This window comes from Ischnura elegans, chromosome 9, assembly GCF_921293095.1.
Source record: "Ischnura elegans chromosome 9, ioIscEleg1.1, whole genome shotgun sequence".
In the NCBI taxonomy this organism is placed as follows: Eukaryota; Metazoa; Arthropoda; class Insecta; order Odonata; family Coenagrionidae; genus Ischnura; species Ischnura elegans.
Genome location: NC_060254.1, coordinates 93329343 through 93342659, shown reverse-complemented (window position 1 = coordinate 93342659; position 13317 = coordinate 93329343).

Below are 13317 nucleotides of genomic sequence, written 5' to 3'. Positions count from 1 at the left end.
CTTTCACTTTTCCGTCTACGATTGTTTTCATCAGGCCATCATGCCTCATAATGGGGCCAACTAAGTTGTCTCGTCTTCTCCTTAAGTTTTTTAGAAGACTTCCCTTTTCCTCATTACTTCCTCGGTCGATCCATTTCATCTTGATCATTTTTCGTTAGCGCTATATTTTAAATGGTTCCGCTCTTGACGTCGTCACTGCGGTTAATGTCCAAGCCTCACTTCCTCAGAGAAACATTCTCCATATGTAGCATCTGATGAATTGTTTCCTTACTTCCATGTTTGTATAGCGTCATAATTCGGTTTACAAACAATCAATGACAACCAGACGTGCCATCTACAGATGTTCATAACATTTTCTTAGATATTTTGCATTAACCGAGAAGAAACTGGCCGGTGCGCATGAATGAAATGCCAATTATAAGTTAGCAATTACTTAAAATCGTTGGATATTCATATATATTCACATTTCAATTACTTCAATAAATATAACTAATAACTTCAGGCTTTACTTTGTGAAACCTCTTCATACTGGAAGTAAGGAAATAAAACTTTGTAAGGTTCACTGTTATTTAGTTATGGGCACGACCCGGGTTTCGTAACTTGGTTACATCGTCAGGTGACTCGATGTAACCAAGATGTAACCAAGTTACGAAACCCGGGTCGTGCCCATAACTAAATAACAGTGAACCTTACAAAGTTTTATTTCCTTACTTCCAGTACTTCAATAGAGATGACTCACGTGGGAACACTCATACACACTGGTATTAACCTCAAAAATTTCAAGGGAGCGTCAATTTTGAGAATTTCCTCATTTTCCTGGTCATTGACCACTTGGGTGTCAAGAAGACCTGTTGCTATTCCGTGATGAGTCAACCATTAACACTCAATTTATTTGGTAAACACTTTTGAATTTCGGCCGTTATTTATGGGCAGAGTTTTAATCTTTGAGCAGCATTTTTTGGCATCTTTTGAAATTTACTTTGAAAATTTAAAATATCTTTTATCCCTTTGCGCAGAAGATAGCGTCCACGTTATTCGCATCTCTCGCACCAACTACATCTACCGGAATGTGTCAGTAGTTTTATTTTTCGTCAGAATTAGTTTTTTCACCGGTTTAATTCAAGATATGTTTGATGCGCATTATTATTAAGTTTTCTCATTTTTTAAATTATGATTAGCAGCTTTTTTCGTTTTTCCCGCAACATTTAAAATTTGTTCATGTTCAAAATTTATACAAAATCAGACAATGAATATATTGCGCAGAGCCTGGCTGTATCAGGATGGATTATAAATTAATATCTTTTGCCGTAAAAACTTAAATCTAACACGAAAATAAAAGTCCAACATAATGATATGTCTGCATGTTGTCCGGGCTAATTAATACAGATATCATAGGCGGATCTAGGGTAAACGGGGGGCACGTGTCCCCCCGCCCAGATGCTTAAAAAATATGCAAGATTTTTAATACAGTGCCATTATTATTGCGTTCGTTTTGTGTTACGAGGTATCCCCAGAAAAAATCCTGGATACGACCTTGCTTGTGCCCCTCTGAAAGAAATCCTGGATCCGCCCCAGACAGACATTATATATCACAGCAAGAATCGTATAACGTGTAACCAGCGTAAAAGAAAGTAAAGTAGATGTCGCCATTAATTGAAATCCTACCCCGGAAGAAATATTACTTATTAGGTTTTTATGGATATTTTCCATAGATTAAGTTTTAAAATGCACTCACTCGTCAGTCTCATCATCGACTTTGGAATCTTATCCAAAACTTAATTATTTTCTTTATTAGAAAAGATGCGGAATACTCTAAAACTAAGAAGCAATACATTCAACTCAAATTTAAACAGCGACGCTAACGGTAAAAATAGAACAAAACATAAAAATGGCCTGTTTTTTTAGTACCAAAGAGGTTTTATAATTCTTATATAGTGAGCTTATACGTATGACCATTTAAATATCAATATTAAATGTCGCTGCAGAGAAGGTAGGACTGGAGTCACATGCCATTTTAATCGACATCGCGATGACAAAAACGGTGACGATGGAAGAAGTATAAAAAAAAGACCAAAACTTTACTTAATCCATTAGAAATGACGCAGTTTATTCTAAAACAGTGGAGCTAAGCATTCCACTCAAATTTAAACAGCGACGCTAAAGGTAAAATAAAAAAGCATAAAAATATCCTTCTTAGTAAGGAAGAGGTTTTATAACTCTTATATAGTGAGCTTATTTGTATTACCATTTAAAATATCAAGGTAGAGATGTCACTCCAGGGAAGGATGGACTGAAATCACATGTCATTTTAATCGACATACCGGTGGTAAATGCAGTGACGATGGAAGAAGAAGTAAAAAAATAACCAAAAGTTTATTCAATCTATTAGAAAGGACGCGATTTATTTTAAAACTGTTAAACAATGCACTCAAATTTAAATCGCAACTCTAAAGGTATAACTAGAAAAAAACGTAAAAATATCCTTCTTAGTACGGAAGAGGTTTTATAACTCTTATTTAGTGAGCTTATTTGTATTACCATTTAAAATATCAAGGGGGAGATTTCACTTCAGGGAAGGATGGACTGAAGTCACTTGTCATTTTAATCAACATACTATCGTATCATTTATAACACACATAGGTGGTAAAAGCAGTGACGATGGAAAAAGAAGTTAAAAAATGACCAAAAGTTTATTTAACCCATTAGAAATGACGCGGTTAATTCTAAAAAAGTGGAGCAATGCACTCAAAGTTAAAACGCAACGTTAAATCTAAAACTAGCAAAAAATGTAAAAATATCCTTTTTAGTACGGAAGAGGTTTTATGATTCTTATTTAGTGAGCTTATTTGTATTACCATTTAAAATATCAAGGTGGAGATGTCGCTGAAGAGAAGGATGGACTGAAATCACATGTCATTTTAATCGACATCCCGGTGGTAAATGCAGTGACGATGGAAGGAGAGGAAGGAGGAAAAAAAGAGGCTATATTAGAAAAAGAACAGATGGGAGGAGGAGAAGAAAGAAGAAAAACATCTCCCCATGGGCCGGCCTTTCTCTCCTCCAATACCAGTCAGTTCATCTTTCCAGTTTGTCCCGAGTCCACATCGAGAGAGGGCTACCGTAAAAATAGAATGAGAGGGTAGGGGGCGGGGGATGGGCAAGCGCGTTCGTCGACATCTGCGTTTAAGAAGTTTTTAAGGAGGGGAAAGGGTTGGGTTGGGTCCACCAACCCATCCCCCGGACTCCACCCTTCCGCCAAAACAGAAAAGAAATCCTCCCGAGGTCCCAATCTCCATTCCTCCTCCCCAACACGCCTGCTAGCTGCTACTGTTGCGAAATCAAGCAAAATAATAGAAAAAAACACAAAAAGATCACCACTACCACCGCCTCAACTTCCCCCTTCCACAACTCTTTTTTTTCTGGAAAAAAGGGGGATAATGACCTCCACCGAAAACCCGCTTATAATCTCGTAATATAGTGGCGTGTGTAGGTAACGGAAGGCCCGTCGTTGGGCAAACGTAATGGTGGATAGACGGTTTACTCCCTCGTCAAATGCAATTCAGCGGTAATGTATTTATATGTTGCGAAGATTTTCCTTTCTTGATTTTGACTGTAGCTGAAAAAATTAACATTTTATTCAGGAATAGGGGGGTCTGTTTCTTTAAATGATGTTTTTTTTCTTCAACAGTTTGCAATTGCATTTTTACAATTGATTATAACGAGCTGAAATTTTATTTTTTATAAAATTTGACAATATTTTGAATGGCATATAAAAATACGAGCAAGAAAATTTTATTAGAAATTAATTGCATGCAAATTATTGTTCAGACAGATAGGGAATGGTTTTCCAAAAAGAGAGTTACATTTTTCCTTATTTATGTACATTGTATAGTATTTTCAATGCTAGTGATATTACTTTGAGCCGCTAAGTAATCGATCAGAAAGAAGTGAATTTATCAGCACAAAAATCTATTTCAGTTCGAAAGGAACAACTACGAAAACAGTAGAACTCTTATAGAATATAGATAGTTTGCTCAAAGATAAACTAATTATGCTGAAAGATATTTTGGCCAAAAAAAGATATTAGGAGTTGAAAATTCTCAAGGGCGAAATACTTAAGTATCTAAGGTGTCTTACTATCGATATATACGCTGTTATATAGGCATTGAAAGATAACCAAAGATGAGAATATTAAAATGCTCACGATTGTTACTTGATTTTTACCCATGAAATATCAATATATACTCATGTGCAACTCGACTTCTATTGATACGTTATTAACATCAGGAGTTGGAAAGAAACCTTATGAGATTTAAAGTTAGTTAGTTATATTATTTTTTAACAGAATTTAAATTAATATAAGATTTTAAAACTTTTATTGCGAGAATACAAGCAACGTTTACATTAATTTATAGTCTGTATCGTATTTCTAGGAAATTTTTGAAGAATATGGAGGTGGGGTATGCCAAATTGACATTGAATTCGGAAATAGGAAAGGTACTATATTACGGCATAAGGTTTATCAAATTACCAACTATTAGGTTATACATAATCAAACTTATTTCAATTACTATTTTTATTAATTGGTTTATCCTGCGAAAACTGTTCACATTCTTTTTTTTAATGATTTACACATCCAATTTCTGTCAAATATCTTTTCTATTTTTAGAGATGAAAGTCAGTTGAAACTGCTCTTCATGGTCAGTGAAATAGTATATAGAAGATATCACTTTGATGAGGATGTGTTTATTTTTCAACGCATAAAACTGATAAATAAAATAAATTCCCTTCAGAAACTTAACAGATTCAGAAAGGAGAACGCATACATAAAAAGGAAAAGGGGCTCTCTACATGTCGTCTTCGTATGTATAAATATATGTTTATATTTAATTCATTTCCCCATTTATATATGCGCATATTTACCTTTTTATTGAATTCATCTCGCCCGTTTCGAAGGAGTTCAAGGTCGCACCGGTGAAAATGGCAACCTTGCTCATATCTCCATGTTAAGATCTTGCTGTTGTTGATGTCATCGTATGCCGTCACGAGGACCTGTTTTTCTACAAGGCATTAAAATGCACGCACCCGGCTTCCGTCTTACGCCCTCAAAACGGTTCGATCCTTATCGCCTGGAAGCGATTCACGTGTATCCGACAGAGGTCGAAATAAATTCTCTGAATCTCAACGCTTCTCCCAGCCCCTTGAACACGTTGAATCAGCGCTCGGAAGTCGAAGCGTTTAACTGGTTTTTCCCGAAGTTTTTATTTTCACTCCGACGCATGCGAATTCGAATTGGCGTTTCAACCTCAACTATGATATGAATCATTATGTCATTGAGATTTTTAACTATGCTAAGCCTTCCCCGAATAATGACATAGATCTTAAGGCGAAATGAGAGAATTATTTTATCTTCTTGCTGCCACCCAAATCTCGTTGTATTAGCTAACAGTGAAAAGGGAAAGTTTATGGATTGTGTTGCACATTAAAAAAAAACATAATGGGACGTTTTAATTTCAAACTATTATATATAACATAACTAGCAATAATTTTATATATATGACTAGCACAACTATAAGAAGAAAGATCATAAGGCGAAATGAGATAATTATTTAATTTTCATACTGCCACCGAAATCTCGTAGTATCAGCGAAAAGTGCCAACGGAGAGCTTATGAATTTTTTACCACTTTACGAAAAACATAATGAGACGTTCCAATTTGATACGAATCATTACGTTACCCAGATTATCAACCATGTTAAAACTGTCTCTGAATAATAGCATAACTAAAGGAAAACAGATCGTTTGGAGAAAAAGTTGAAATTTACCTGAATTATTTCCATGAGAAAGTGGCTAAAGTTAACTGAATTGATGGAGAAAAGAGGGTATAGATGCGGATTCGTGGGTTTACGTGTTATTTTATGGACTTTTAAGACAGTAGATCACCATAATTTACAAAATATTTTTTTAAAATTCTGAATAACACTTTCTTTGATGATCAGCAATTGTTCAAGAATATAGTTGGCCCCTGTAATTTTTTTAGCTGATCAATCTCAATCTTTATTTTGAAATGGGGCAATTAAAGTCAAATTACAGGTTATGGATAACAGATTTTATTTATTAATTGCATGATATAAAATAAAGGAAAAAATACGTATTTTCATTCACTTTGAGCTGCATTGCCAAAAAATTATTTAATGAAGTAGTGGCAGATAAGGTATTTTTCTATGTTTTCCATGGTAAATGTTGTGCGACGTTCGGTCATAATAAGTTTATACCTCGAAAACGATCGCTCAATTTCACATGTTGTAATAGGAGCATATCGCATTGTAGCCACTTCACTTAAGTTGAGTTTCTGTAAAACATTAGATGCCTGCCCCTTGACCTCTCCGTTGAGAATCTGAGCTATACCAGTCATTAACTTGAAGCCTTCGTTTGTATCCAAAACTTTGCACAATTTGCCATAAACACTTACGGCTTGTTCACCCTTTACACATTCAAGTATCTTCTTCACATCCATTATTGTCACACCGAATCACTGAGGCTCAGGATGGAAGATTCAAGATATTTGATTTTTTCTGCCAAAAACCCAAAGGATGCTGAAATACATATCATTTCCAGTGGGAGTGTGCTATCTTCTAAGAGTTCTCGAGCGATTTGTATACATTCTGCATCGTCTTCAGGGTCAACATTCTGTATAACCTGAAGTAAAAAATTAAAACACAGTTTTCCTCTTTAATTTAGAACGTGCAGTTGCAGTTATTTTTAACTGAGTAAAATTGCAGGAATTCTATTTCATATAATGGAATTGATTCATCAGTCATAATTATAACTACAAATAATTACTTACATTCTTAATTTTCTCGAAGTGTTGTGCATTGAACACGCAAGCTTCCAGCCATGTTCCAAATTTCGTGAGGACTGGATCCGGAGGCAATGGCAGATCACAGCAAAATATTTTGTATATTTCCACGCGCGATGGTGCTTTCAAAAATACCTACGAAAATATTAAATATTAGTTCTGCAGTAATATATTAGAAAATTTATTTTTAGTTTTATTAACGGCAAGTACCTACCTTCTTAATGGCAGAGACCCACTTATTTGCAGTGGGAAATCTTATGCGAATTTCTTCGCATACTCTGTGGAGAGCATGCACTGTCCTTCTTAAATATTTTTCCATAAACGATGTGAATAGAGGGTGTTTTGATTTGTGAGTGGGAATGTTCAATGCCACAAATAGCTCGCACAAGTCCAAAGCAAACTCATCGCCGGTGGCTGCAAACGATAGTTGGCTCTGTTGTAAACTCTGCAAGCTCACGGTCTCCTATAATTTCACTTGAGATAGATGCGATGAGCTGTCAATGTGCTGTTTCACATGTGACTTTTTGTCCGATGATATCTTGAAAATTAATGAGAAAGATAAATTATTATGTACATTACTTTTAAAGTTAATTGTTCAGCATAGCTCAAAATAGATCTTCGTATTTTTATAAATAATTATAATTAAAAAAACACACAATGTACAGTTTAAGATTTAGCTAACAATTATGACTTATTCGGGAATGCCAAAAAATTCTTAAGATATTATTATTAAAGTCGTCAGATTCAAAATTTGTATTGATACTCACGGTTTTTCACAAGCATTACAGTAAATACTGTTGCTCAGTACTTGCAGGTACTTGCATAATGAAGCATACGCAGTCAGCTTGGCTTCTGAAGACGCCTGTCCTTTCACCTAGTACATTTTCTTGGGCTGGGCTGCGCAAATGAGCGGACGATGGTCTTGCGACGCTTGGGGACCTCAGCAAATGACTGAAACTTTACGCGGCTTAATCGAATATATAGAATTGTGTTCATGCAATGTGTAAACATTCACCAGTCCTTGTTGAGCCTTAATTTTTCCTCTTCGACCGAGTGCCAAGAGCACATTGTTTGCCTGTCTACAATGTAGGCTCATTTCGTAACCATCTACACTCAACGTGAGACATTCACTTCGTCGGAAATAGGGTAGTTTCCTTCATCAAAGAAAACGAAATGCATTGATTGGGATTCCTTACCCACCATTAGTGTATTCATAGTATATAAATTATTTGGTTTTAGAAATTCCAGTTTAGACGAACGGCAATGGTGATTTTTAACCTCATTTGAAAAAGGCCAGATTAGCGCCAATGTGATTCCACTCAACGTGACGAAACAGGGACTTAGTTTCTATACGAGTAGATAGGAGTTTTACACTGTCTGAGATAACTAATGTATGCATGAGGCACGGAGCTCAGGGAAACATCTCTTAATAATCAAGCATTAAAAATACCTAAGTTCGGAAAGTTTCCTTCGTTCGATAGGGGAATAATAATCTTTATTTAAGCCAAGCGCTACCTGCTAGCAGGGTACTCAGCTACCTGCTAGCAGGGTACTCAGCTACCTGCTAGCAGCCTGCGTCGTATCAGCGCTCAAGCCTCGCCCCAAGGTCACCTCAAAAGGTGGAAGGGGGAACCAGAAATACGTCACACGGACTTTTCCCATCATTCCTACTTAGCCGTCGCGTTTTCGCGCGCTTGAAAATTTTCACCTTTCATTTAATCGCGAAAAATAAATATCGTCATTCTAAATTCTAAGAGCGTGAAATGCGCACTCCAGGAGTAATAATCTTTCGATTTAGGCAATAAAAAAATAATAGGAAACCACCCTATTCTAGATAACCTTTCATATATTTGTATCATTTCTCACTAATCTCCTGCAAAAAAGCAGAGTGCAAGCACAGAGTGTAGCGCTGTCCCCTTGTACGCAGACCACCCGGGTTCAAATAAGTTGGTTCATAATGTCCCTTTGTGAAGTCTTCGGACACCCCTAGCAAAAAAGGGTGAGGTGGCCCAAGGAAAGAAACAATATGTGAATTTAACATGCAATTGGATAAGTAATTGGTGAGCTCTACCCTCACATATCCAAACCACCTTCGAGTTGAAGCACTCCATGGGTTTACTTCATGAACGGTGGAGTAATCGAAAGAATTCTTTGCAGTTTCAGGAGCTATTAATAAAATTCCGCATTAGCAATTGTTAGTAGCTTGCATTTTACGGTAAATATCTGCTCCGTGTAGTATGTACCGCATAAAAAAACAAGATTTGTCCGACACAAAGTTGAACAAATGTAGTCCAAACAGCCAAATGTTAACTTTGGCAGGTATTTTCACTAAAAAGTCCCAGAAAAGTCTCTTTTTATAGAAAAAGTCCCGCCACAGCAAAAAAATCCCAAAAAGTCTCTAAGAAAGTCATTAAAAACGGTTTTACTTGATGAGATTGGTGAAGAATTGTATTTAAAACCACGAAAGTCCCACTTTTACAAAAAGTCAAAAGACTTTTTTTCCGCGCTCTAGACTTATCACACACAGAAATTTTTCCAAGAAAAATCTCTTTGACAGAACATGGATACTGTTACAACCAGTCGATTTTTACCCGAAACAATAAAATAAGTACAATTAGAGGGCAACAATCAACCATGTCAATTTTTTCCTAAAAATTACTTTGCATAAAAATAATACAAAAAATATTTGACCGGAAAGAGCTAATGGCTGTTTACACGGTACATTATACCGTTCGAGTTAATTTCTAAATGCATGAACGGGGGAATGAACCTTTAACCGAAAATGCACCGTGTATGTAATGCAGGGAAATAAAACCTGTTGTAATTTGATTCATGCATTCTTACACGTTCCGTTCCGGTCCACAAAAATCGTTCTCGCATATAGACATTAACTCGTACGTATTCACTTAAATGACGAAAAGAGAAAGTGAAATTCGTTCCTTCCCTCTACTCACCAGTTTCTTTTAATAAATTTGACTACCTAACTTGTAATTGTGTAACCACTGAACTTGTGCAAATGGATGTAGAGAAAATAGAAAATGCTCTAATTTGGTTCATGCATTCGTACATGTTCCGTTCCGGTCCACAGAAATCGTTCACGCAAACAGACATTAACTCGCAAGTATTAATGTATCGTGTGAGCACAGTGAGGGGGAGGGATTTTGAGGGATAAACCCCCCCAGAGCCCAGAGAAACTTTTAATTTCAATCCATTTTACTTAACTCGATTGATATTACTTATAGAAGAGTGTAAGGATCAATAAAATATCTCTCAGAAAGCTGTAAAACCCATCATGTAGAAGCATTTATTTTTAAAAATTTCTAGGGGAGGGCCCCCGCACCTCACGCTTATCCTGGCGGGTGTACCACCCCCCCCAGGATTAGTTGCACCTAAAACCCCCCCCTAGCCTTAATGCCTAGCTGCGCCCCTATGTGAGCAGGCCTAAAGAGACGTTTAATTTTAGAGCAGATGCAATGGCTGATTTCAGACTCTTCTACCATTACTCCTAAACGCACGACTCATTCATTTTATTCCTGATATCGCTGATAAACGGAAAAAAAATAAAAACCTTGCTATGAATCATTTAGCTCACGCCCGTCATTTTATGATAAATTATCGCGCATAAGAGACGCAAGATAGTCGTAAAAAGATCCCCGGGGCGCCTGCAACGCTGGCAGCCATTAGACAGGGCGGACGTGAGGTTATTTGGAGTCCTTCGCAAGAGTAATTGAATCGGAGGCACGGGCAACCTTGGAGTTCTGTTGTTTTCAGACTGCATCCACTCATTCCATCGCCGTCTGTTGCATTTACGGTGAAAGTGCAAGCTTCGGAGGGCTGGGCGATGCTTCAAGCGAAAAGGAATTTGGAACCTTTCTAATTACGGTGGTAAATTATTAAGGTTATTCCAGCTATTCAAAGCTGCACTTAAAAAAAAAATTATGCGTCATGCCCATCATATGTTAAGATATAAACGGCCAATCCCATGTCATTAATATCCAATTTACCAACAAGTTTGCGTCAATGCAGACCGATAACGCAAGCAATCTAGAATTCATGACAAGTAGGACTAAAAAATTTCTATTTTCATAGGCATTAGGATTTCACATATTTTGAAAAGTTCCATCAATATCTCTAGGTTATAGGTGTTTGTCCCATACATCTGAATTCAGTATTTTCGACGTTCCGTAACTCTTATTAAGGCGGTAAATTATTAAGGTTGCACCAGCGTTTCAAAGCCGCACTTTAAAAATTTTTACGTCATGCCCTTCTTATGTTGAGGTAAAACGGCATCCCACATAATTAATTTCCAATTTACCAAACATAAAAGAGTTTGCGTCAATGCAGCCCGATGACGCAAGTAATCTAGAATTCATGATAAATACGAATTAAAAAAATTTTCTTCCATAGGTATTAGGATTTCACAAATTTTGAAAAGTTCCATCATTATCTCAAGGCTATAGGCGTTTGTCCCATATATATGAATTCCACAATTTCGACTTTCCGCAACACTCATGACGGTGGTGAATCATTAAGATTGTGCCAGCGTTTCAAAGGTGCACTTTATAAGATTATACGTAAGGACCTTCATAAGTTGCGGTTTAAACGGCCCATCCCATGCCACCTATTTCCAATTTACGGTCTAGAGCGTTTGTCAATGCAGCCCCGATAACGCTAGCAATCTACCCAAGCATTAAATATTACACGTTAATAATAAGATGTATATTAAAAATAGGTGAAACGATGATGATAACATCCAAATTAGCGCTTGCAATATGGCCAAACATGAACATAAGCCAAACATTTTTTCAATGAATGCTTAAAAATGTTTTGAAAATAAAAGTGTTTAAATACAAAATAGTTATGCTATACCCGTTTATTTATGGGGAGAATAATTTGCTGATAGTAGGTTGAACTAAAAAAAAACAGTGTTTTTGAAGAGATCAACAGCTTATTGCATTTATTCTACTTTATCAGTTATATGGAACAGTTCTATGAACTCTAACCAGAGATGATAAGTAGGAATTATAAAACATCTATTTCATAGTATTAGGATTAACAAAAATTAAAAAAGCTATCTCAAGGCTATGAGTGTTTGTCCCATATGAAACCTTCATTTTCCACTTTGCGAGACACTATTAACGGTGGTAAATCATTAAGGTTGTACCAGAGTTTCAAAGCAGCACTTAAATTTTTTTTTCAGAAATTCCCACCTCCAGCAAGTACAATGACTCAGAATCACACGAATTACTGTGTGCTCCAACCTGCCTTGTGTCTGTATCTATTAGACGGGCCACGTCCACACCCGGTGCAATCGTGCAATTATTTAAAGTCATGAAAACAGAAAGATGAAAAGTAATAATACCCTTAGAAAATACATTTTTGTTGGATGAGGATAAGCAAGGATGAGACATGTCATTACACGTTTGAACCATTCATCACCGTCATAATTACAGTGTTTAGAGGGATTGGAGTTTCTTTGAGGGTTTTAGAAGAAAATGTAGCACTACATTTTGCAACCCAATATTAATATCTAAACCTAAGCACCACCCACGATCTATTCTCCAAGTGATGAAAGCTTATTTTTTTTTCACTTTTTAGAGCATTTTATACTGTTTTTACAAAAAGCGCGTAAATAAATTTTTTTAAATATTTTTTTTCCTAAATGTCAGTGGTGAATCATTTAATTGATTAAACCAGCTGTTTAAGAAATGTATGCCTGAAATTATAACTACCGCCATCTATTGAGTAAATTTAAACTATGTTTCCACATAGAAATTTAGATTACTAATTGGAGCACTATGGAACACAATTTCAAATATCTGATTTATTGATTATTGCATTGACATCAGATGCAAGCGAGTGTGCAACATTTCAAGGCAATAGGAGGAGGGTTAAAAATCAATCACGAAACTCCATCGATGAAACGGACAGACGACGCAAGGTGATAAAAAGGTTGCACAAAAAATATTTGATTATAAATCACTAACTTACAGTTGTCACTGAGGTTCCTCTGCTTACCGGACAAGTGGGATAGACAGGAAGGAATTTCGTTCGGCGGGGTCCGGAACCGGGAAAGAAATTTTTGAAAAACAGGGTACTAAATGAAGGATTTTAAACTTATTTTAACACTTTTCATAATAAAAAAAAACTTCATTTGCCAAAGAAATCTTAACTAAATTCATGATTTTTCAATATTTTGTTTTCATTTATGAAGGAAAGTAATTGTGTTTTCATATTTCGGGGCAGTGGGGGAGGGGTCCGGAACCCCCAGGCCTCCACACTCGCTACTCCACTGCATCAGACTATTTCACCATGCCAGGAATAGTGACGAAAAAAGCGATTTCGATTAAAATCGAAAAACGAGTGTTGAATCACAAAGATAGAGAGAATCGATATCGATCCTTAATCTTCGATTTTTGATCAAAGCTTCGATTTTTCGGCTTGAATCTTGACCATTC